General features: G+C 40.4%; 1 protein-coding gene and 1 pseudogene across 3 annotated transcripts in view; both read right to left on the bottom strand.

Moving 5' to 3' along the window:
• The window catches only part of sema5ba (sema domain, seven thrombospondin repeats (type 1 and type 1-like), transmembrane domain (TM) and short cytoplasmic domain, (semaphorin) 5Ba), a 945,671-nt gene that overhangs the window by 900,896 nt on the left and 17,762 nt on the right, over positions 1 to 27,013 (bottom strand). The gene's annotated exons all lie outside the window — the stretch shown is intronic.
• LOC117524119 lies at positions 17,088 to 17,980 on the bottom strand (annotated as a pseudogene).

Below are 27,013 nucleotides of genomic sequence, written 5' to 3'. Positions count from 1 at the left end.
GAGAAAGAAACAGTGCATCATGGGAGCAGTCTACGTCTATAGCAGCATAACTAAGGGATGGTTCAGGGTCACCTGATCCAGCCCTAACTATAAGCTTTAGCAAAAAGGAAAGTTTTAAGCCTAATCTTAAAAGTAGAGAGGGTGTCTGTCTCCCTGATCTGAATTGGAGCTGGTTCCACAGGAGAGGAGCCTGAAAGCCTGAAGGCTCTGCCTCCCATTCTACTCTTACAAACCCTAGGAACTACAAGTAAGCCTGCAGTCTGAGAGCAAAGCGCTCTATTGGGGGGATATGGTACTACGAGGTCCCTAAGATAAGATGGGACCTGATTATTCAAAACCTTATAAGTAAGAAGAAGAATTTTAAATTCTATTCTAGAATTAACAGGAAGCCAATGAAGAGAGGCCAATATGGGTGAGATATGCTCTCTCCTTCTAGTCCCCGTTAAGTACTCTAGGTGCAGCATTTGAATTAACTGAAGGCTTTTTAGGGAACTTTTAGGACAACCTGATAATAATGAATTACAATAGTCCAGCCTAGAGGAAATAAATGCATGAATTAGTTTTTCAGCATCACTCTGAGACAAGACCTTTCTAATTTTAGAGATATTGCGTAAATGCAAAAAAGCAGTCCTACATATTTGTTTAATATGCGCTTTGAATGACATATCCTGATCAAAAATGACTCCAAGATTTCTCACAGTATTACTAGAGTCAGGGTAATGCCATCCAGAGTAAGGATCTGGTTAGGACACCATGTTTCTAAGATTTTTGGGGCCAAGTACAATAACTTCAGTTTTATCTGAGTTTAAAAGCAGGAAATTAGAGGTCATCCATGTCTTTATGTCTGTAAGACAATCCTGCAGTTTAGCTAATTGGTGTGTGTCCTCTGGCTTCATGGATAGATAAAGCTGGGTATCATCTGCGTAACAATGAAAATTTAAGCAATACTGTCTAATAATACTGCCTAAGGGAAGCATGTATAAAGTGAATAAAATTGGTCCTAGCACAGAACCTTGTGGAACTCCATAATTAACTTTAGTCTGTGAAGAAGATTCCCCATTTACATGAACAAATTGTAATCTATTAGATACTAGTTAGTGATTCACAGGACTGCTAAAAAAGCAGTTTGAACATAACAGTTTGAGTTTGTAGCATCAACAGTAGATGCTACTATTATTGTGAACACCCCTTTTCTACTTTTTTTACTAATAGCCCAATTTCATAGCCTTAAGAGTGCGCATATCATGAATGCGTGGTCTTGTTGGATTTGTGAGAATCTACTGAATCTACTGGTACCTTGTTTCCCATGTAACAATAGAAATATACTCAAAACCTGGATTATATTTTTAGTCACATAGCACTACTATTATTCTGAACACAACTGTATATAGTATGTGCATAGTGGCATACTGTAGAGAAGTAAGTCTATTCAGGTCCTGAGGCTCCTTATCCCCAGACTCTGTAGCCAGAACTATATGAGAGGCTTCAATTTGCCCTGGATGGTTGCCGGTCTGACACAGGTTACTTCCCACCCCAGAGCTGATATCCACTTACAGCTAAGTGGATAGAGACAGTGTAGATGTCTATGAATTGGGAGCCCAAACAACTTATCCCACTGAGATACCTGCTCTAGACATTTCAAGATATGATACTAATAATAATAATAATAATAATAATAATACACTTGAATAATTAAGTCAAGTCTGCACTGGCGCCACGCTTCACCACATTCATGGCACTATGAACCGCATTGTGTTGTCTACCGCATTCTGGGATAAAGGTCCAAACAATTAAAAATAAAGATATATTGATTGGACATTATTCTGAGCTGCAGACCAACAGAGACAGAGACTGGATGGAGGTGACTTGGGGACCACTGGGGTTACAGAACATGAATTTTACAAATCTAGGTCAAAGGGATGCCACTAAACTTAAAAAAAATGAGTTAAACAGAACACATTTTTGTGTGGCGAGCCAGCAGGAGAAATGAGAGTCAGGACCGTGTGACGCCTCTAAAATTGATAACATCCTACCAGCAGACTGCTCGAGGGGCAAAACAAGACAAATCTAAGAGTCCGTCCAGCTAACAGGTCGTGGTACTAAAGCAGTGGAGCAGGGACAATGTTCCCACCATCCCACAAAGGACTCAACACCCATCTTCCAGTCCAGTTCTCCGGCTCACATGAAGCCTTGAATAAGCCCGTTCCTAAAGCTTCTGGGGGTTTCAGCCATGCGTCCACAGCATCAATGGGAATAGTGTTCCTCCCCCCACAATGGCCAAATCAACTGTGGGAGCACTTTCTCCTCCCTGCACCCCCCTTTCATTGTGGCCTGCTCAGACCTCACTGAGCACAGAAGGGATGGGACGGAAAAGGCACATGCCTTCACGTCCACTTCACATGCACACAAAGACAAAAACCACACTGCCCGCACACAAACGTGGACGCGCACACGCACGTATGAGCTCATGCTTGCACATAATACAGATGCACACGCATACACACGTCGTCTGGCACAGAGAAAACAATGAAAGTTGCCGGAGTGAAAAACACTGAACACTTCCTGTTACCGCCACCGTGCATGTTGTGGGGGGGGGGGCATTCTCAAGCAGACATTAATATTCTGATGATCTTAGTTTGTTGCAAATTTTGCTGCAGCTGACGCTGTACCTCGAACAGAGCTTCAGCCCTCCTGACCACGGTGTGTTCCTCACACGCTGACAGGTGCAGTAACAACACACGGGAGGAGAGAGATGCAAACATTCAGACAAGCTGAGTCGGACGGGTATAATTAGTGCAAGACGCAGACAGTGTGCAGCCGTGTCGGATTTCACAGGTTGGACAGACCAGGTTACAGACCCAGACTAGAGGCAGAGCCGTGTCTGTCCACAAACAATAAGCAAGTCCTGGGAGGCCAACAGGAACCAGACAGATATTGTGGAATTATTTATTTCCACCCAGCAGCCCACAATGCACCACACCGTCCACTGGCAAACCCTCTGCTACGGCACTAACTATGTAAGTCCACGTGATTTAGAAAAGCTGTCCCACAACACGTGTCTGCATAAGTAATATAGAGAAACAATGCTTTTCCTTTCTAAAATCACTTTTTTCTAAATTGGTTTCACTGATGGCCGTGTCTCATTTCAGGGGCTGAATCCTGTCCCATGTCAAGGGGTCCTTGGAATGTGGCTGAAGTGTGTAGTCTTCTTTCCCACAAACATTAAGAGTACCACAGGTGTATCTCAAATAATCCCAGGAGCCACTACACAATTTGATTACGCCCCTTCCCATGACACAAAACAGATTGTAAATTTAAAAAACAAAAGGACACTTTCAGGTTCCATATGCACACACTCACAATTGTTACTAATAGGGTTGAGCCGGATACTCATTACTCAGTACGGATAAAGCATTTTTGACGAGTACGAGCATGATACAAGTAAAACTCGTCAATATCTGTGCTCGTGCTGAAGGAGATCCTCATTGGGTAACTGACTGTCTTCACGCTCTGTGATTGGCCAGTCACATACAGCGCCCGCCCCTCCCTAAACAGACACGTCTCTGCAGCCAGACCTGTGCCCTGCTCTCTCACACACACAGACAAGAACTGATCTCTCTGTGCTTGGCTTAACTCGAGCTCACGTTGCTCTCTTTTCTTCAGCTCGCCTCTGTTTTGGTTTGTGTGATATTTAAAGTTACTTGGTGAACTTGTTTCATAACGTACGCGATGCATTTGACAAGACAGAGCTGAAAACAGCTCGTGTCGCGTCGGTCACTGCCTCCACTCCAGTCGGGGTTTTTTTTTTGTTTTTTGTTGTTGTTGTTGTTTTGTTGTTGTTGTTGTATTTACTGTATGCTTGCTCTTAGTTTGGCTGGTGATATAAAGTCAGTTGAAAAACTTTGCTCGTACTGAACACGGTGCTTTTGAGAAGAATACAGTGAATAAGTCTGACATATTATTCCCCCTGTTTGCCATCACTGGATGTTTGCATGAATCACCAAGTTCACACAGATCATTAAAAAATAAACGTCTTACAGACGACTTACACACATACACATATATAGCTGAACAAAAAAGTAGCCTGTATTAATATTTTTATTGAATATGGCTGCATGCAGTATCTGACACTTTCTCACTGCAGTTCATAAAAATAAATTGGTCAGTCTAACAACCTCTCTCTCTCCCTCTCACACAGTCACTCAGACACACACACATGCACACACAGACACAAATACACACAGTCTTGCAACGCACAAACAACACACACACCTTAATCAATATTGTTTAACTTTGTGTGGAAAAAAATGCCAAGAACATTAGTAGTAAAAATAATAAATAATTGAAAATAATCACAGTTTGATCATAATTTTAAAAAAGGAAGTTGTGTTGAGTATGACAACTCTTCTTCTTGCATACTTAGTAGTTCGTAATTTCCTACTACGGTACATTGAATGTCAATTCTGAGGCTGTTCTGTTATTCATTCATCCACTTAAGAATATTTGTTTTCTGAGTTTATTAAAAAAAAAAACTTGTTCTGTAAAATAGTTCCTTTACTACTGTGATCAAAAAACATATTCATGTTCTGAGTTTATAAAAAAAACTTGTTCTATAAATAGTTCCTTTACTATTTTGATCAAAAACACTGAATGCCAATTCTGAGGCTGTTCTGTAAATATTCATTCATAGACTTAAGAATAATATGAGTGAGTGAGTGAGTGAGTGAGTGAGTGAGTGAGTGAGTGAGTGAGTGAGTGAGTGAGTGAGTGAGTCGACCCCAGTCATCTTGTGTGGACAATAAGTAAAAACAATAAACTAAAAGATTATATACTCAACAAAAATATAAACGCAACACTTTTGGTTTTGCTCCCATTTTGTATGAGATGAACTCAAAGATCTAAAACCTTTTCCACATACACAATATCACCATTTCCCTCAAATATTGTTCACAAACCAGTCTAAATCTGTGATAGTGAGCACTTCTCCTTTGCTGAGATAATCCATCCCACCTCACAGGTGTGCCATATCAAGATGCTGATTAGACACCATGATTAGTGCACAGGTGTGCCTTAGACTGCCCACAATAAAAGGCCACTCTGAAAGGTGCAGTTTTGTTTTATTGGGGGGGATACCAGTCAGTATCTGGTGTGACCACCATTTGCCTCATGCAGTGCAACACATCTCCTTCGCATCATCCGTGAAGAGAACATCTCTCCAACGTGCCAAATGCCAGCAAATGTGAGCATTTTCCCACTCAAGTCAGTTACGACGACAAACTGGAGTCAGGTCGAGACCCCGATGAGGACGACGAGCATGCAGATGAGCTTCCCTGAGACGGTTTCTGACAGTTTGTGCAGAAATTCTGTGGTTATGCAAACCGATTGTTCCAGCAGCTGTCCAAGTGGCTGGTCTCAGACGATCTTGGAGGTGAACATGCTGGATGTGGAGGTCCTGGGCTGGTGTGATTACACGTGGTCTGCGGTTGTGAGGCTGGTTGGATGCACTGCCAAATTCTCTGAAACGCCTTTGGAGACGGCTTATGGTAGAGACATGAACATTCAATACACGAGCAACAGCTCTGGTTGACATTCCTGCTGTCAGCATGCCAATTGCACGCTCCCTCAAATCTTGCGACATCTGTGGCATTGTGCTGTGTGATAAAACTGCACCTTTCAGAGTGGCCTTTTATTGTGGGCAGTCTAAGGCACACCTGTGCACAAATCATGGTGTCTAATCAGCATCTTGATATGGCACACCTGTGAGGTGGGATGGATTATCTCAGCAAAGGAGAGAAGTGCTCACTATCACAGATTTAGACTGGTTTGTGAACAATATTTGAGGGAAATGGTGATATTGTGTATGTGGAAAAAGTTTTAGATCTTTGAGTTTATCTCATACAAAATGGGAGCAAAACCAAAAGTGTTGCATTTATATTTTTGTTGAGTGTATGATGAGTACAAACTGCATTGCATCTGCTGAACTCTGATGCACCACATTGATTGAAAGAACAATTTTGTTTTGCCTAGATAATATCCCATAGATGTGTGCCACCTGTTGGATGCTGAATGAATTATTAAAAGCTTCAGATGCGACTGCTGTTATGATATACAACACATTTACAGCTGTCAATACCAGACACATTTTTTTCTGCTCACTCAAAATCATCTCATTGGTTATTGTCCTCTCCTCTCACAGTACCTGATGCATTTACTGTTAGTCACAAATCTCTCTCTCTCTCTCTCTCTCGCATCTCCTCTCTCTCTCTCTCTCTCCTCTTCCCCCTCCGTTGTCCACTTGACACACGCATGCTCGTCTTACACTGTATTTTCTGGCACGAGTCTCTTTTTATTGGTTTTTTTTTTTTCTAGTTTGGGAGGTCCTGTAACTTAAGCTCTGGTGCAACATATATACAAAAAAAAAAAGAATCACTTGTTCATTATTAATATCAATATTTTGAATAAAAATACAGTGGAACCTTGGTTTTAGAATGGCTCTCTTTACGAACAAATCGGTTCAATAACATATTTTTAACTAAAAATGCATCACTTTTCAAACAAAGTCTTGGTTCCGAACACGTCCATAGCAGTAGGTGATGGTAATGCACCATGTTGGGTTGCAGTCCGCCAGTAAACCAGAAAGAAGAAGCAGAAGACGACGAAGCAAAAAAAGTCCGTATTTGGGTGTTTATTAAATCCTATTTTTTCGGAACTGTGCGGTGGTTGTCTGAATGGTTTACTATGTTGTAGACATTAAAAGTTATGCACCTCATATTTTTTGCAGTTATCATACATAGAGTGGAGCTAATGAGTGAAGCTACCAACAACTGACAAAAGTGCTAATGCTGTTAGTGTACAACGTCATATCCAACCAAAGTTTCACTGCAACAAAGGCGTCTGATCCATTCAGAAGTTCAGTTACCTGACATTCTTGTGGTCTCTTCTTCTGTACACGGAAGGTGAAATTAAATTGTCTTTTTTTATTTAATTATTGTACATTACTTTGTATAAGATACTATGCATATACATGGCAGTGTTCTTTTTGGGCCAGGAACTGATTAATCCATTTTACATTTTCTTATGGGAAAATTGGTTTTGATTTAAGAACAACAATTAGGAACTAATTAAGTTCTAAAACCGAGTTTCCACTGTATAGGGCTTTCCCAGGAACCAAACAAAAACAAACTAAAATAATCAAAATAAAAATAGATTTCAATAATGAAAGAACAAAGGGCCCCCATGAATCTTAATTGGAATAAGCAGGTATAGAAAATGAATGAATGAATAAATGCCAATAACATAAAGTACATGACAACAAGGGACAAAAATCCCAAAAGGTGTGACATTCTCCGAAAATTTGGTAACTATTTACCAACTGACCAATTGTGTGGAATGCAGTTGCAAAGTCTGCCGTAATGCGTTGCGTGATAAATCCCCATTCCGGACCCAACAAAGAAAATACGTGTTTTTCTCTGCACTCGTTAGTTCTGGTGGCGCAGTGTAAACAGTGAGCACACAGTGTTGTGTGCCCATGTTCATCAATCAACCTGGAACTTCGCCGGATTTGACTTTCTATAGGTTTCCGACTAATGGCAAAGAAAAAAGTAGAGTAAAGTAGAGTAGAGTAGAGTAAGGTAATAAACATCACTATTTTAGACATGTTACTGCCAAGTGGACCCAAAAGATAATGTTAATGTCACCTTCGCAAAAGTATTTAATTTAGATCAGTGATTGCAAGTGGGATGGGTATCGTTAAGAATCTATAAATTAATCGTTATTCAGTTCACATTGTGCTGGAGCTAGCTGGTGGTCAGACTTAATAGCTCTGACCACTTACCATGACGAAAACACATTTGTTTTTGTCTGGCGAGTGCTCCACTGAGGAAATGAGATTATTGTGACTATTTACCCAGACTGACAATAAATATGACAAAAGTAAGTACTTTTAGGCACTTTTTCAGGCATTTTGTGACTGCAGAAATGTGCGGTCCCGTGTTATTAAACAAATGCACCCCGTGCACGCTCCACTGTGGAAAACGAGATTAGCTGCCCAATCACTGGGTCAGAGTCTGACGAATTAGCCATACTGACAACAATTCTGAGTAAAGTAAGTACTTTTATGCATTTTTTTTTTTTTTTTTTTTGGTTTCCTGAGGCATTTTGTGAAGGCAGAAATGCGCTCCGACCTAACGCACCCTCTCTTTCTTCTGTGGCGTTTAATGGCAGCCAGCATCCTGTACCATTTGCAACATTTACAGACATCACCCAACCTGGATCAAATAAATTCAGCCCTTTTTAACCCGTTCTGGTGCGTAAGAAAGAAGTTTGTCAACGTAAACAAAGTGACCGGCTCAGCCATTGCTGTAGAGAAACCCATGTGCATAGTTTGTTTGGGTCCAGAAAGACATTTATCACGTGACATGTTACGCCACGGCTTTGCAACCGAATAAAGTTTCCAAATTTCCTGCCAGTCACTATGTCTGCTCCTTGCCCTCCCTCGGAGCTGCATTTAGTGATGACACAGTGGCTCCTGACAAGACGTGAGATTTTCAAAATAAAGTGCTCGGAAAGGCCACAAAATAAAGAAGCTGAAGTGTTCTGAAAAACGATGCTGCTCTACTCCATGAGGACAGCTTTTCATCTTGGTATTGTTCGCGTTTAATGTCCCAAGATCTCATCAAGCCCCTAATAAAAACAATTTGAGGCCTTTAAACACAGCACAAACAGTAGCTCATCCAGTTTGACCTTTGGCACAACACAGCTCTGCACCACTGCACATACTGTAGATCACAATGACAGAGGAAAACACGCAAAACTGTTTTCTCCAGACGCTGTTTTCGGGAAATCATGGTGCTCATGACTGAAGCAACTGTAACTGTCAAGCTGATGTTTGTATATGACAGTAAAATTATAACCCTCATTCTAACGTGCATGCTTTCTATACAAGCTGCGATTTCACTCAAAAAGGTAAAAGGTGCAAACAGGACACGGGAATGTGGTCTGTGCCATGGCACAATTTGGTGGGGGATAGGGGGGACATGTCCCCCCCACCTTTTCAACCAGGTGGACAGAATATGGTATGTCCCCCCACCTTCTGACATAAATGTGTGTACTTGAAACATGTTATGTCAGTCTTATGTGCAAAACCATGTCAGAATATTATCTTTGTTTCTGCAAGTTTGTATTTTTAGCAGCAGTGACTTGTTTACAATACCTGTTTCTTGTTTGTCACATTCGGAATTTCTGGGACTGCATTTGCCCAGATTTGAAACCAAAATAGTTGCCTCTAGAGACTAGTGTCTACACATAAGTATCAATGGACCATATGCTAATTTACTAAATTCTGAAAGTTAGAAAGGAAATCAGAAAAGCTATCTGGGACTCAGAAAGCCCACCTGCAATTATTGCTGATCTCCAAAATCAGTCTATGCAAGCGAAATTATGTTCAGTATGAGTGTTGTCATTAGTGGCACTTCGAAAATTAATTCATGTTAAGTAATTTATCCTAAACTTATGATCAGTTGTTTTTTCAAACTTATGCAAAACAAATCTTGTGAAAAAAAAATACAGTATGCGATAGTTAATAATTATTAAGAGCCTGTCTTAATATTTATGAATACATTTTACCACATTGTGTTATGTGTCGGACGCAGGCTCGGAGAACCGACCAGCGTTTGAAGGACCCAGTATGAAATAAGCAGAGCACTGTACAAGCTACTGAATTTAATACATAACAGTGATGTGATACAAAACAACAAAAGAGTGTGCGGTCTGGCGTGGTGGTGATACGGTGGCACTTAATCGAGGCTTTGACCACGCCGTTTAATTTTACAATTGTACTGAGATGAGTTCGCTGATAACTCAGTCCTTTCAAGTAACAAAAAACATTATTTAAAACAAACAACTGCATTTGATTGCTGTTTTTCCACCAACTCATTAATAACTAAAACTGGGAAGCTAACGTGCATACAACTAAAACTGGCCACCCTCACAGGCGACATAAGCATCAATATATATATATATAATTAACTACGGTTATGCATCCCAAAGTTCATCTTCTTTCCACACACAAACCTTTCATACAGGATGACGTTGCAACTATTTTAGTCCAAATATTCAACATTACCAGAGAGAGCAATCCACAGTGTACTTACCTTTCAAGTAACAAAAAACATTAAAAGAAACTGGCGCGAAGCCAACTACCTTCAAGTACTCATATGGTGGCCTGTAAGGACAAATGGCCACAACCACCAATCCCCCTGAAGGCACGATTAATACAACAGTGCCGTCTATTGACAAGCAACTGCCCTACATAATCATTATTCAGTCTCATTGAGACATATGCTATATGTTGTTTGTTTGTTTGTTTGTTTCCTTTTTCTCTGAATAGACTGCGGGTCAAAAAGAGGCAGAGACAGACATACTGTATGTTGATTGCAAAATATAAGTTTGACTCAAAAGCAAAATTTAAGCTATATTAAAACCATATTAAAGCTATATTACATTTGTAGACAAAAGCAGCCCAGATTGACTGTGTGTCCTGCGGTAAATCACGAAGTGGACACAGGCGGAGTGTGGACACAGCTAATAGTCAACACCTGATGTTACGTCATGATTATGGATCAACATAGCTGCCAATCCATTGTGTATTTTTCAGAAGCAGTCTGGTGTTGTGAAAGTGTTGGAACACGGACCCACAACAGGGGGCGCAATGAACGGACAATGGAGAAAGTAAATAACAAGATTTACTACTGAACAAGCAAGAGTAATACAACAAACACAATTTAGGGTCGAATCCGCTGGTGTGTGGGCAGGCTCGAAGGTAGGAGACGTCCGTCTCAGTCGAACCGGAACCACCCAGATCTCCTCTGCCACCGAACCCTGGAAATACTGGAACCGCCAAGTCCCGACTTCCCAGGTGGCCACTGCCTCCGCTCGGATCCGGTACTGCTGGCAGGAGAGAGCAACAACACACAGGAGTGGATGAACACCAGTTACAGAGAGGGGAGAAGCCGCCTCCACCTCTTGACAAAGTTCAGCAGGAAGGTGAGTACTTATCCAAGGAATAAGGTTCTTAGTAGTCACCAGTCCTGAAAAACAGTTTTGACAGTCTTAAGTAATAATGCAAAGTATACCTGCAGAGAATACTACCTTGGTCTTAGGTGATATCTCGGCACTGAGGTGGAGACGCCGTCCTCCTGATATACCTCGGTGCTGAGTGGAAACAGCTGTGTTTGGTGATGGGTGACAGCTGTCACCCAGATTACTCCCATGATGCGGCAGCGCCCTCTGGTGCCTGGAGCCCGCACTCCAGGCAGGGCGCCCTCTGGTGGTGGTGGGCCAGCAGTACCTCCTCTTCAGCGGCCCACAACATCTGGCTTATTTTACTTTTATCAGCTTTATCAGGGCCCGCACAATTTAACCCTCTGGGGCTGACGCTGTCATATACGATGGCTAAGACCAAGGTTTACTCAATTATAAATAACTTTTGAATGATATGAGATAGGAGCTTACTTTTTTTTTTTTTTTTTTGCTGAAAAGTTAACTCCACTGACTTTCGAGCCAACCATTGGCCATCTTTGTACTCCTCATAGAAGCTGTGTGATGTCGTGCGCAATGTGAGTGTCCAATCAGAATTGGTTCACCGTCACATGGTTTTCCAAAATCCAATCGTAGGGCAGATTTACCTCACGTGAAAAGCCAAAGATCATTTTCAGGAGTGATATGTTACTAGTTGGCCCATTTGAATAGCCCCCTGGGTGCTCCAATGAGTACATACTAGTACATACTCAGTGCGCCCTGCGCCATTACGCACAGCAAAAGTGAAAGCAGAGGAGCAGACAAACAAAGAGTGTGTAACAATCAGGATTGCTCCACTAGTTTGCATGTGAATGTTACTGGATACCTCTGTTGCTTTCTCTGCGTAAAGCACTGTTTACCATATCAAAATAACAAAACGCATAGACCATTTTGTATATAGTTCAAAATGTGCATTTGTGTTTACTGTTTGAACCTTTTTGTTGTACAGTCTTTCACACAAGACTTCAAATTGCCTTTATAAAGTGTCAAAACAGTTGTATTATAGTTTGCTGTGTGTTTTGAATAAATGTGTGGAAAATTATTTTTCACTTTATTTCTTCCTTGCCTATTTTTGATTGTAAACCTTTATTACACTTATAAAACACAACAAAAACATATATATTCTGAAAGCACAGGTTGTCCTGAAAAAAGAGACATAAAACTTGATTGTAGGATGCAGGGAGAGCTGTTAACGGCAATAATAAAACATTTATGCCAGGCGAGTAAATGGTCCAAAAAAATGCCCTCGGACCCCAGAGGGTTAAAGCTATATTACATTTGTAGACAAAAGCAGCCCAGATTGACTGTGTGTCCTGCGGTAAATCATGAAGTGGACACAGGCGGAGTGTGGACACAGCTAATAGTCAACACCTGATGTTACGTCACGATTATGGATCAACATAGCTGCCAATCCATTGTGCATTTTTCAGAAGCAGTCTGGCTTATTTTACTTTTATCAGCTTTATCAGGGCCCGCACAAGTTAAAGACCTGGAAGTTGATTTATTATCTGGTGTATACAGCAACTGTTTTAAAAGATAGTGTTGACTGAAGTGAGATATGCCCTTTAATGACTTACTTTTCTTCGTGTTTTGTGTGCTAAAACCACATTTGTGTGACATGGCAGTCTTTCCTGAATGTGCCTCATGCTTTCTTTTCAAAGCTGCTGTGTGTGAAACACCATCTGAGCCATTTAAAGTTGACATTTTGTTGATGCTAATGGTGACATCACTGGCACTGTTATGTGCCCTCGTCCATGGTTCTAGTGGGCGGCAGGGGGAGGGGGAGGTGCACTTCAGATCATGGAGGTTGATGTTTTAGCTTGTGGTCCATGTTTGCATGCCTTCGCGATCACGTCACTGAAGCCTTTAGAGGGGGAACTTTGCATAGAGTTGGACAGAGAGCACGCCGGGTGTGTTTCCAATTCAACTGATATGCAGCACGTTCAGACAATGATGGCAGCCACCCTGCATTCCACACTAGTGTAAACACTCACAGAATGTTATTGGACAACACTTTAAATGTCTTTATGTAGAGGTGTCATGGATCACAAAGGCCACACTTTGGATTTGATACAATTGGATACAGTTTTTTAAGCCATGGATGATCAGCAGCCTCATGTACAAAGTGTGCGTACACACAAAAAGACAGCGTACATCTGTCTACACGTCAACGTTCAGATGTATCAAAAGTTATATAACTGTGGAAATGTCCGGTGCATCACACAAAAATCCTGGCTGGAGTACGCACATTTCTATACCTATTGTTCCACTGCCGAGACGTAGCGGTGATGCTGGGAACCGCTAATAGTGTGAAAACATGAAGTCATCAGAGTGATGTGCACACCAGAGACACAATTATGAACAATTACCACACCCACGTGTTTGCAATTATATGGGTGAACATAAAAGCACCTTAAAAAACTGTTTACCTGGCCTTGTTTGGTGTCATTTTTTTTTTTTTTTGGCACAACCTCACCTGTGTGACTTTACAGTCCTTCTTTCATTCTGACATACTGCATTAAAACAGTGACCCTAAATTCACCCAAAACCTGACATTCAAATTAAAATAAAGTTGTTGTTTTTTTTTACTGTGAAAACCAGAATTATGTTTAACAAACCATTTTTATAACTGAGAATGGAAATAAAATTGTAAATTTCAAAAATATATGTAAAAATGTAGCATAAACAAAGTTATATACAACAATTCTCATTAAAATGCAGCAAATGCTTCAGACTTTTTGTGGTTATTTACATGTAATAAGATGCCACACAAATTATATTTTTGCCACTCAGAAAACAATTCCTGTCCAATGCACATCAAAAGCCAAAAGAAATTGTCCAGATATTCCACCTCAATATCCATGTGTATTTTTCCCTAATTCCTTGTCTTTGTAGCATTTTTTTTATTGGTGTTGGTAAAGACTGTCCTGATTGTGTTTGTAAAAAAAAAAAAAAAAAACAGAAAAAGGTGTTTTGGACTTTGGGAGGAGAAAGTCTCTACCTGAACAGCTCAGTCTCACCTTTTTTTTTTCGTCCTCCAGTCACGAGTCAAATTTTCGTGACAAGGTTTTTTTTAAACTCACTATTACTAACCCTACTCCTACCCCCGACCCTAACCATAACCATAACCTAATCCTACTCCTTCCCCTCACCCTAACCATAACCACCCGAACCCCCACTTCACTTTTAATTTCATGAAGCCATCACAGAATGAATTAGAATGAATTCATGCTGCCGTGATGAAAATGAGGCGCTTTTCATTACAGTATCACAAACCAATAGATTAATGTATTTCGTGCTGCTGAATCACAACTTGCCGTGAGACCAGGTTGACCTGAACTAATGTGTTGTCTGCCCCTGGAGCCTGCTTCTGCTGGGACAGTGTGCATCTGCAGCAGCCTGCCCGTGTGCCAGAGAAGCTGGAAAGAGACAGTTTGATCCACTGTGCTGATCTGTGCGCACGTTGGTGAATCCACCTGCTCTCATGTCCGTCCAGACCAGAACAATAAAGTCCACTTCATCATCAGATCACACTGGGGTTCAGACTCTGATGATGCGCTCTGTACTTCAATCGTCTTCATGCAGTTCAAAAAAAAGAGAGACTTGATGCGCTGTTCCAAAATACCTGATTATTTCATACACACAAAATAAATAAAATAGCTATACCACACACGCTAAAACACTCCACCATACACTAAAACACACTCTAAGCAACTTTAAAACCTGATTGCTGTCTGCTTTTTCGCTCCACACGAAACCACGATTTTCTTCTCTCAGCAAGCAAATTATGTGAATTGGGGATCATTGTTTATTACGTAATATATTTTGCACCTGTGATAAATAAAATTTGTGTATTTTTTTACTTATTTGCTGTCGTAGACAGAGAGAGATGGAAGAAAAGTCCTGATCGCAAAAACGCATGCACACACACGCACCACAGGACAGCCACGTGGGGTCTTTGGGTTGTCATGAAACCCACATGGGGTTGGTAGTTGTGACTGGTTAGCTCATGAGTTTTCCACCAATGATAACACCCTTTTCTCCTGCCTTCTCGTATTTCTTTCCAGCCCTCTCTCTCCTCCATCAGAATGAGGAAATTAGTTATTTTGCTGCGGGTGTCTGCAAACACGCAGCAAATATGAGCATATTGTCCAGGAAAAAAACTCATGTAAAATAGTAATCATGATTCATGTATTAACAAAATTTAAAAAGTGGTGTGCAGATTGAATTCCACACATTGAACATGGATTCAAACAGAGACTCAGAGTAGAGCAGATTGTGTGCTATGTCTACTTAATTAGGTCATGTGACTTTTGACACAGAGGCACGTAAGTTAACTCCAGAGGGTTAGGGTCCCTTCACACTAGTGCGAATTTGGTTGATTTGTGCAGAAAGTGCGCATGAAGCAGGAATTGTGTGCAAAACATGTAATTTCATAGCTGTCTCCAATGCCTCATACACCTGTTGCTACAACTATTTGCGCACACCAGTGCTGAAAGACAGAGTGTGCGCTGTGCAAACCCATCTAACCCTCTTGTGTGGATTCATATCAATCACAGATGGACATGAATCTACATAAAGCTCCTGATTTTTAAAAATGACCTTGGAAAATCCTTAAATTTGTGGCTGGAAATGTAGCACTTTAAAGCAAGTCCCTCTGTTTTTTTTTGTTTGTTTTTTTTTGCTGCAGGTGTCTCATGCCGGTGTCATGCTCTGAACACACGGAAGTGCTGTGATGATTTAAACTTTGCTCGCCATTGTTGTGGTGTGATGATCAGATGACCTGATTGATCGATCAGGGTGCTCACACCTGATTAATGCAATGTTTTAAACATTTAAAGTGTTGTGGCGGTAGGTGATCACCACACCAACAGATCACACAGCACTTCCTTCAGATCAGACCTGATCGTGGTCGACTGGCGCTTTAAAAGTTTAATTCATCACAGCGTTTCATAATTCAGGTCTGTGATGACCTGATTAGGAAGCAGCCTGTGCTTTAAAGAGTGCAGCCCTCCATTCATCACAGCCTGTACACTCATCAGCATTCTGTACACAATGAAAATGGTCCACAAGATAAAAAAATAAAATAATGTTTTATTACTCTGTTCTGATGAGCACCACACAGTGCAGTACCGACCAGAACCACTGGGTGTAAATTGATCTGTCTGCAGACGCTGGATAATCATCAAGGTGTGACAGCTGCATTAATTTATTAAACGTACGACAGCATGCACCAGAGTTTTTAAAATGGCCTGCATACGTAGGTTAAATCATCAAGGTGTGACAGGGCCATAAGCTATAATGTTGAAAATCTCATAGATCTCCCTGGGGTCAGAAGTGACAGAGCACAAGTCGTTGGCACACGGATCAACCAATCCTTGCAAAATTCTATAAGCACATGCAGGACAAACAGAATGACAAATTCATGGTAGGAAACCTTCCTTCCATTTGAATTGGAGGAATGGTACACAAACATATCTGCAATATGTTGCAACATGCAATAACATGTCCACAAATCTGTGCAATATGTCCACAAATCACATGCAATAACAACTCGTTTACAAATCCAGGCACTAATGTTACCTTATCAATCAATCAATCAATTTTTTTTTATATAGCGCCAAATCACAACAAACAGTTGCCCCAAGGCGCTTTATATTGTAAGGCAAGGCCATACAATAATTATGTAAAACCCCAATGGTCAAAACGACCCCCTGTGAGCAAGCACTTGGCTACAGTGGGAAGGAAAAACTCCCTTTTAACAGGAAGAAACCTCCAGCAGAACCAGGCTCAGGGAGGGGCAGTCTTCTGCTGGACTGGTTGGGGCTGAGGGAGAGAACCAGGAAAAAGACATGCTGTGGAGGGGAGCAGAGATCGATCACTAATGATTAAATGCAGAGTGGTGCATACAGAGCAAAAAGAGAAAGAAACAGTGCATCATGGGAACCCCCCAGCAGTCTACGTCTATAGCAGCATAACTAAGGGATGGTTCAGGGTCACCTGATCCAGCCCTAACTATAAGCTTTAGCAAAAAGGAAAGTTTTAAGCCTAATCTAAAAGTAGAGAGGGTGTCTGTCTCCCTGATCTGAATTGGGAGCTGGTTCCACAGGAGAGGAGCCTGAAAGCTGAAGGCTCTGCCTCCCATTCTACTCTTACAAACCCTAGGAACTACAAGTAAGCCTGCAGTCTGAGAGCGAAGCGCTCTATTGGGGTGATATGGTACTACGAGGTCCCTAAGATAAGATGGGACCTGATTATTCAAAACCTTATAAGTAAGAAGAAGAATTTTAAATTCTATTCTAGAATTAACAGGAAGCCAATGAAGAGAGGCCAATATGAGTGAGATATGCTCTCTCCTTCTAGTCCCCGTCAGTACTCTAGCTGCAGCATTTTGAATTAACTGAAGGCTTTTTAGGGAACTTTTAGGACAACCTGATAATAATGAATTACAATAGTCCAGCCTAGAGGAAATAAATGCATGAATTAGTTTTTCAGCATCACTCTGAGACAAGACCTTTCTGATTTTAGAGATATTGCGTAAATGCAAAAAAGCAGTCCTACATATTTGTTTAATATGCGCTTTGAATGACATATCCTGATCAAAAATGACTCCAAGATTTCTCACAGTATTACTAGAGGTCAGGGTAATGCCATCCAGAGTAAGGATCTGGTTAGACACCATGTTTCTAAGATTTGTGGGGCCAAGTACAATAACTTCAGTTTTATCTGAGTTTAAAAGCAGGAAATTAGAGGTCATCCATGTCTTTATGTCTGTAAGACAATCCTGCAGTTTAGCTAATTGGTGTGTGTCCTCTGGCTTCATGGATAGATAAAGCTGGGTATCATCTGCGTAACAATGAAAATTTAAGCAATACCGTCTAATAATACTGCCTAAGGGAAGCATATATAAGTGAATAAAATTGGTCCTAGCACAGAACCTTGTGGAACTCCATAATTAACTTTAGTCTGTGAAGAAGATTCCCCATTTACATGAACAAATTGTAATCTATTAGACAAATATGATTCAAACCACCGCAGCGCAGTGCCTTTAATACCGATGGCATGCTCTAATCTCTGTAATAAAATTTTATGGTCAACAGTATCAAAAGCAGCACTGAGGTCTACAGAACAAGCACAGAGATGAGTCCACTGTCCAAGGCCATAAGAAGATCATTTGTAACCTTCACTAATGCTGTTTCTGTACTATGATGAATTCTAAAAACCTGACTGAAACTCTTCAAATAGACCATTCCTCTGCAGATGATCAGTTAGCTGTTTTACAACTACCCTTTCAAGAATTTTGAGAGAAAAGGAAGGTTGGAGATTGGCCTATAATTAGCTAAGATAGCTGGGTCAAGTGATGGCTTTTTAAGTAATGGTTTAATTACTGCCACCTTAAAAGCCTGTGGTACATAGCCAACTAACAAAGATAGATTGATCATATTTAAGATCGAAGCATTAAATAATGGTAGGGCTTCCTTGAGCAGCCTGGTAGGAATGGGGTCTAATAGACATGTTGATGGTTTGGATGAAGTAACTAATGAAAATAACTCAGACAGAACAATCGGAGAGAAAGAGTCTAACCAAATACCGGCATCACTGAAAGCAGCCAAAGAGTAACGATACGTCTTTGGGATGGTTATGAGTAATTTTTTCTCTAATAGTTTAAAATTTTGTTAGCAAAGAAAGTCATGAAGTCATTACAAGTTAAAGTTAATGGAATACTCAGCTCAATAGAGCTCTGACCTCTTTGTCAGCCTGGCTACAGTGCTGAAAAGAAACCTGGGGTTGTTCTTATTTTCTTCAATTAGTGATGAGTAGAAAGATGTCCTAGCTTTACGGAGGGCTTTTTATAGAGCAACAGACTCTTTTTCCAGGCTAAGTGAAGATCTTCTAAATTAGTGAGACGCCATTTCCTCTCCAACTTACGGGTTATCTGCTTTAAGCTACGAGTTTGTGAGTTATACCACGGAGTCAGACACTTCTGATTTAAAGCTCTCTTTTTCAGAGGAGCTACAGCATCCAAAGTTGTCTCAATGAGGATGTAAAACTATTGACGAGATACTCTATCTCCCTTACAGAGTTTAGGTAGCTACTCTGCACTGTGTTGTTATATGGCATTAGAGAACATAAAGAAGGAATAATATCCTTAAACCTAGTACAGCGCTTTCTGAAAGACTTCTAGTGTAATGAAACTTATTCCCTACTGCTGGGTAGTCCATCAGAGTAAATGTAATGTTATTAAGAAATGATCAGACAGAAGGGAGTTTTCAGGGAATACTGTTAAGTCTTCTATTTCCATACCATAAGTCAGAACAAGATCTAAGATATGATTAAAGTGGTGGGTGGACTCATTACTTTTTGAGCAAAGCCAATAGAGTCTAATAATAGATTAAATGCAGTGTTGAGGCTGTCATTCTCAGCATCTGTGTGGATGTTAAAATCGCCCACTATAATTATCTTATCTGAGCTAAGCACTAAGTCAGACAAAAGGTCTGAAAATTCACAGAGAAACTCACAGTAACGACCAGGTGGACGATAGATAATAACAATAAAACTGGTTTTTGGGACTTCCAATTTGGATGGACAAGACTAAGAGACAAGCTTTCAAATGAATTAAAGCTCTGTCTGGGTTTTTGATTAATTAATAAGCTGGAATGGAAGATTGCTGCTAATCCTCCGCCCCGGCCCGTGCTACGAGCATTCTGACAGTTAGTGTGACTCGGGGGTGTTGACTCATTTAAACTAACATATTCATCCTGCTGTAACCAGGTTTCTGTTAGGCAGAATAAATCAATATGTTGATCAATTATTATATCATTTACCAACAGGGACTTAGAAGAGAGAGACCTAATGTTTAATAGACCACATTTAACTGTTTTAGTCTGTGGTGCAGTTGAAGGTGCTATATTATTTTTCTTTTGAATTTTTATGATTAAATAGATTTTTGCTGGTTATTGGTAGTCTGGGAGCAGGCACCGTCTCTACGGGGATGGGGTAATGAGGGGATGGCAGGGGGAGAGAAGCTGCAGAGAGGTGTGTAAGACTACAACTCTGCTTCCTGGTCCCAACCCTGGATAGTCACGGTTTGGAGGATTTAAGAAAATTGGCCAGATTTCTAGAAATGAGAGCTGCTCCATCCAAAGTGGGATGGATGCCGTCTCTCCTAACAAGACCAGGTTTTCCCCAGAAGCTTTGCCAATTATCTATGAAGCCCACCTCATTTTTTGGACACCACTCAGACAGCCAGCAATTCAAGGAGAACATGCGGCTAAACATGTCACTCCCGGTCCGATTGGGGAGGGGCCCAGAGAAAACTACAGAGTCCGACATTGTTTTTGCAAAGTTACACACCGATTTAATGTTAATTTTAGTGACCTCCGATTGGCGTAACCGGGGTGTCATTACTGCCGACGTGAATTACAATCTTACCAAATTTACGCTTAGCCTTAGCCAGCAGTTTCAAATTTCCTTCAATGTCGCCTGCTCTGGCCCCCGGAAGACAATTGACTATGGTTGCTGGTGTCGCTAACTTCACATTTCTCAAAACAGAGTCGCCAATAACCAGAGTTTGATCCTCGGCGGGTGTGTCGTCGAGTGGGGAAAAACGGTTAGAGATGTGAACGGGTTGGCGGTGTACACGGGGCTTCTGTTTAGGGCTACGCTTCCTCCTCACAGTCACCCAGTCAGCCTGCTTTCCCGGCTGCTCGGGATCTGCCAGGGGGAACTAACGGCGGTTAAGCTACCTTGGTCTGCACCGACTACAGGGGCCTGGCTAACTGTAGAAATTTTCCACGGTGCGGAGCCGAGTCTCCAATTCGCCCAGCCTGGCCTCCAAAGCTACGAATAAGCTACACTTATTACAAGTACCAGTTACTGCTAAAGGAGGCCGAGGAATAACTAAACATTTCACACCCAGAGCAGAAAAGTGCGGGAGAGACAGGAGAAGCCGCCATGCTAATCGGCTAAGAGCTAGTAGCTACGCTAAGCTAGCGGATTCCTAAAAACACGCAAAGTGAATAATGTGTAAATAATTTATAGGTGATTCAGCAGAAGGAGTGCTTTAGTTAAGGCACGTAAAGATTACACTGGGAAACAAATCGTAATCTAGATAACTAGATCAATTTAACTGCGCAGAGTAAACAGCTAACAGATACAGAAAAACACCGCTGTGCTCCGGAACAGGAAGTGATACAATACCGCAGTGAGAGCCAACCACCAGTACAGGCCTAAACAGGCGCCTCTCAGCTGAACGCCAGAGAAAGGCAGCCGCGACTTATCACATCAAAATTCCACTTCACATATTGTAAACAAGATGCTGCTATCTTTTTCAGTTCCAATCATGTTTATATATGCATATGTACTTATATATATATATATACACATATACACATACACACACATATATATACAGGGGTGCACATAACTGGTACTCATGGTGCTTGTGCATGCTTAAAATAAATGATGCGTAGCAGAAACACAAGGAAAGCACTTCATAAGAGGAAAGCAATGACAAATTGTAGGAAAATTGTTTCTCTCTACTGTGCATCAATGATGTTTAGCACTCAGGAAGCACGATAAGTACCAGTTATGTGCATATATACAACCCCTGGCAAAAATTATGGAATCACCGGCCTCGGAGGATGTTCATTCAGTTGTTTAACTTTGTAGAAAAAAAGCAGATCACAGACATGACACAAAACTAAAGTCATTTCAAATGACTTTCTGGCTTTAAGAAACACTATAAGAAATCAGGAAAAAAAAATTGTGGCAGTCAGTAATGGTTACTTTTTAGACCAAGCAGAGGGAAAAAAATATGGAATCACTCAATTCTGAGGAAAAGATTATGGAATCATGAAAAACAAAAGAACGCTCCAACACATCACAAGTATTTTGTTGCACCACCTCTGGCTTTTATAACAGCTTGCAGTCTCTGAGGCATGGACTTAATGAGTGACAAACAGTAGTCTTCATCAATCTGGCTCCAACTTTCTCTGATTGCTGTTGCCAGATCAGCTTTGCAGGTTGAGCCTTGTCATGGACCATTTTCTTCAACTTCCACCAAAGATTTTCAATTGGATTAAGATCCGGACTATTTGCAGGCCATGACACTGACCCTATGTGTCTTTTTGCAAGGAATGTTTTCACAGTTTTTGCTCTATGGCAAGATGCATTATCATCTTGAAAAATGATTTCATCATCCCCAAACATCCTTTCAATTGATGGAATAAGAAAAGTGTCCAAAATATCAACGTAAACTTGTGCATTTATTGATGATGTAATGACAGCCATCTCCCCAGTGCCTTTACCTGACATGCAGCCCCATATCATCAATGATTGTTGAAATTGACATGTTCTCTTCAGGCAGTCATCTTTATAAATCTCATTGGAACGGCACCAAACAAAAGTTCCAGCATCATCACCTTGCCCAATGCAGATTCGAGATTCATCACTGAATATGACTTTCATCCAGTCATCCACAGTTTTCTGTCTTGACGCTTTGATGTCTTCCTTGGTCTACCAGTATGTTTGCCTTTAACAACCTTCCCATGTTGTTTGTATTTGGTCCAGAGTTTAGACACAGCTGACTGTGAACAACCAACATCTTTTGCAACATTGCGTGATGATTTACCCTCTTTTAAGAGTTTGATAATCCTCTCCTTTGTTTCAATTGACATCTCTCGTGTTGGAGCCATGATTCATGTCAGTCCACTTGGTGCAACAGCTCTCCAAGGTGTGATCACTCCTTTTAGATGCAGACTAAGGAGCAGATCTGATTTGATGCAGGTGTTAGTTTTGGGGATGAAAATTTACAGGGTGATTCCATCATTTATTCCTCAGAATTGAGTGAGTCCATATTTTTTCCCTCTGCTTGGTCTAAAAAAGTAACCGTTACTGACTGCCAATTTTTTTTTTCCTGATTTCTTATAGTGTTTCTTAAAGCCAGAAAGTTGCCATTTGAAATGACTTTAGTTTGTGTCATGTCTGTGATCTGCTTTTTTTCTACAAAGTTAAACAACTGAATGAACATCCTCCAAGGCCGGTGATTCCATAATTATTGCCAGGGGTTGTATATATATATATATATATATATATATATATATATATATATATATATATATATATATATATATATTCTATTTCTACCTTGTTTCTTATTTTATTGTATTGTTACAAGTATTATTATTATTGCTTATCCTTGCACACAGCTGTTTGATGCACATTTTCCTCTACTCGCACCTATCTTGTGTGTTTTTTAAGAGCTGACGTGACATGTGAATTTCTCCACTGTGAAATCAATAAAGTCTTATCTTATATGTGCCTGGGGTCATAAATCACCGCACTTGGTCGCTTGAAGGTTAATGTATCCAGATACTGCATGTGAAAACTAACTGAACATTTCCTGTAATATTCTCTTCCAAATACACAAAATTCATGCCCACCCTTTTTATAGGTCATGCAAAGGCATAATATATTGGGACAGCTGGATGTCTAAGGGTGTCCTCTAATTAGGGTCTACCTAGGATTAGGGTGTACCTAGGACACTGATAGTCTTGGCCCTTTTTCACCAAAAGTGAACCCTGGAGGCATTTTGAGGAAAGCAGGACACTTTTTCCCAAAAGATTTTGGGGTGATGAATCTGATTTTGTTTGTTTGTTTGTTTGTTTGTTTTTTGTCTGTTATGCTCAATTTGCAGTTTAAGGTCTGAAATCAGTAAAAAAAAACAAAATGGTCACCAATAATCACATAATTGATTTATATCTCAGCACTAAAAAGTGATAGAGAGGTGCTGTGGGGATCTAAACATACATTTTTAAGGCCAAGAAATACAATTCTTTTATTTTCAGAAGCCCTCCTAGTGTCTTTGATTTCTTTTCTTAATAGATGTCTTTTCATTCTTCACTACATTATTACAACCATTTAAAAGTGGAAAAAAGTGTAAGATTCTCCCTAAAACATGTGTCTAACTTTGTTGTCTTAATGGGTATCTCTTCATTGCATTATTGCATATGCATTATGTCAGCTTGTATAGGTTACATATGAATTTTTTTGTGTGTGTGTGTGTGTGTTTGTTTTGTTTTTTTGTTGTTGCTATTGTTGTTGTTTTTTTTTTGTGAAAGACACATTTTGTGCATAACCACACAATAACCACCCCAACAATGCCAGTGCCAATAATCTCTCGCTGCAGAATTTCAAGATGACATTAAATCTATTTTTAGCACATGACACTGGACTTATTTTTCACACTTGCCTCAGCAAGGTGAACAAGGTGTGCTTTCATGTACATATCAGATGCATATAAGAAAGTCTCAAGTGCTCAGTCATCAACTTTAACTACATTTCCAGAAGATACTGTCAGGAGAAGACCTGCACAAGCTTTTTTACCCATTTTGACAACTTGATTGCATATATTTGAATGTATTTACATTTACCATTTAAAAACAGTTCACATAATTTGATACAATAAGTATAAAACAGCTGAGACTTGTCACACACACTGATGATCCATACTTCCTGTATCATGTTGCACTAAGATACTTCACAACAGTTTGCAATTGTCTTCTAATGTCACAATTATTGTATATATCTATTTCATGGCATAAAATCCCTCAAACTGAACATTTATTTAATAAATATTTCAATGTCCTCTTAGCATGGAACCATTTGACAGCCTGAAGCATATGACCCCAGTGTGCATGGAGATGTGCATCATCTGCCAGGTAACAAGATCTAAAGTTGTACTGTTTGATTCCACGTCGCAATGCATTGCCTCAATCAGGGAAGCTATGACAGCATGGCAAAAGTTGAGAGATGAGAAATACAGGGATGTCACAGACAGATTGCTACAGATATTGCCAGCTGATTCAGGGGAACCATTATCACTTGTTTGGCATAAAGCCTGCTGCTCAAATTATACACACAAAGGGAACATAAAGCGCTTGCAAAGGAGAGCCAGCTCCACAGAAATGCCATCAACAGGCCATAAAAACCCTGCCCAGATCAGCCACCCATGCCACCAACATCTGGCTTCTGCAGTCGTTCTTGTCCGGTAAACTGGAATGCTTGTATTTTCTGTCAGGAAAGCAGTTCCAAGCATGATGAGGCAAGAGTTACTCTTTTCTGCAAGTTGTAGTCTCCAGAGGTTCTCCCACCAACAACTGATGCCTTGCAGTTTCATATCCAGAGAACTCACTGTCAAGCCATGGTGTGGAGTCAGGCTGTCCTCCCACAGCCAGTCCTTCCATCAGCTATGTCCTCTGGATAGGTAATGCAGGATGGAATATTGAAATCTAGACTAACTTCAAAAGCATCACTTCCAGAAGCCTGTGTTGTGATTATCTCTTGTTCCTGCACAACCGGATGTTCTTCACAAAGATGCATGTGAAAGAAAGGATGAATGTACTGCACAGGATGCTGTACCATGCAGGAACAAGGCAGATTAGTGTCTTGCCACCAAAATGTCTTTGACTATATTAACATTATATTACATGGTAAAGTGACCTTTTGGACTAGAGATATCATTAAGGACGTTTCTGTGGATATGCCTCGTTTTTGTTGTATCCAATACAGCCATTTATGGAAGAGCCATTTAAAGGGAGTCTACTCTATTCAATACAAGTTCACATCATTAAGTATGATCCTCAGTTGTCCTGTTCAAGTGTAGAAGGTGGATTGAGAATAAATAGATATATATCACATGACTTACATATAACTTTTTCATTGTCTATTGTCAAATAAAAACTTTTAGTGCTGAGATATCGGCGATTCTGTGATTATTGGCGGCCATTTGGTTGTTTTTACTGATTTGAGACCTGAAACGCCAAAAGTGAGTGTGATTGACTAAAATTAAGATTCAGCAGGCCAAAAGCCTTTGGAATAAAGTGTCTATCAGCTTTTCCTCAAAACTGCCCCTAGAACCTTAGATAAGCATGTTTAAAAATAATGGGTCTAGTCTGTGAGTGTTTCCCAAGCACAAGGACAAGCAGCAAACTGCCCATTTACAACCTCAAAAAGGACAACTTTCATTATGCTAATTAGTGATGAAAAATTGTTAGGTTCATGCCGTCACCCGCAGCCATACGTGTGAACATCAGGTTAGACAGATATGCACAAACTACAGTACAGGGACAACAAGAGAAAGAGACACCAGAAAGCAGCTGCCTGGTGTTGCTAGCACATGATTTTCTAATTGTTACTGCAAATACACAACAATGAAGCAGACACCCAGATGCACACAGCTACAGTAACAACAACCACCTGTTATAACGAGCTGGTTATACGACCAATCAGAGGCACTTAATCAAAGTGTGATCCTGGAAACAAACCAAACACTACTAAGAAGTCAGGTAAATACATCCAGTCTGATTTTTCCATTGATAAACTGAATCATGGGGTTCATAAAACCAAATCAGAAAGTGTACTTCGAGAATGAATGAGAATGAATACCTCCGCCAGGCCGCCAAACCACACAGGAGGTGTTTTATGCTTGGCTTTATTGGTATAGCACGTGTATAACTCTTTACAATCACACAATCATCTGAAACCCAAATCTTTTTGACTGCAATCATCTGAAACCCTGTATGCTTCTCTGTATTGAAATACAGAGAAAGAAAGAAAACAGAAAAAACAGATCAGAGAAAAGATTTTTAATCTGAAAATGTTGTCAACTTTATCCAGACCCAAAGACCACCAACTGCCAAAATTTCACCAGAATCCATCCTGTACTTTGTGAGTTATCGTGTAAATAAGAAAACAAATAGGGGGTCACATAAAGACACCCCCCCCCCCCCCCTTACAGACACACAAAGATGATGTACAGTAGTGTTCAGAATAATAGTAGTGCTATGTGACTAAAAAGATTACTCCAGGTTTTGAGTACATTTCTTATTGTTACTTGGGAAACAAGGTACCAGTAGATTCTCACAAATCCAACAAG

The sequence above is a fragment of the Thalassophryne amazonica genome, chromosome 14 (genome assembly GCF_902500255.1).
Source record: "Thalassophryne amazonica chromosome 14, fThaAma1.1, whole genome shotgun sequence".
Classification (NCBI taxonomy): Eukaryota; Metazoa; Chordata; class Actinopteri; order Batrachoidiformes; family Batrachoididae; genus Thalassophryne; species Thalassophryne amazonica.
Note: the sequence above shows the minus strand (reverse complement) of the source record. Positions and strands in the feature narration are given on the sequence as shown.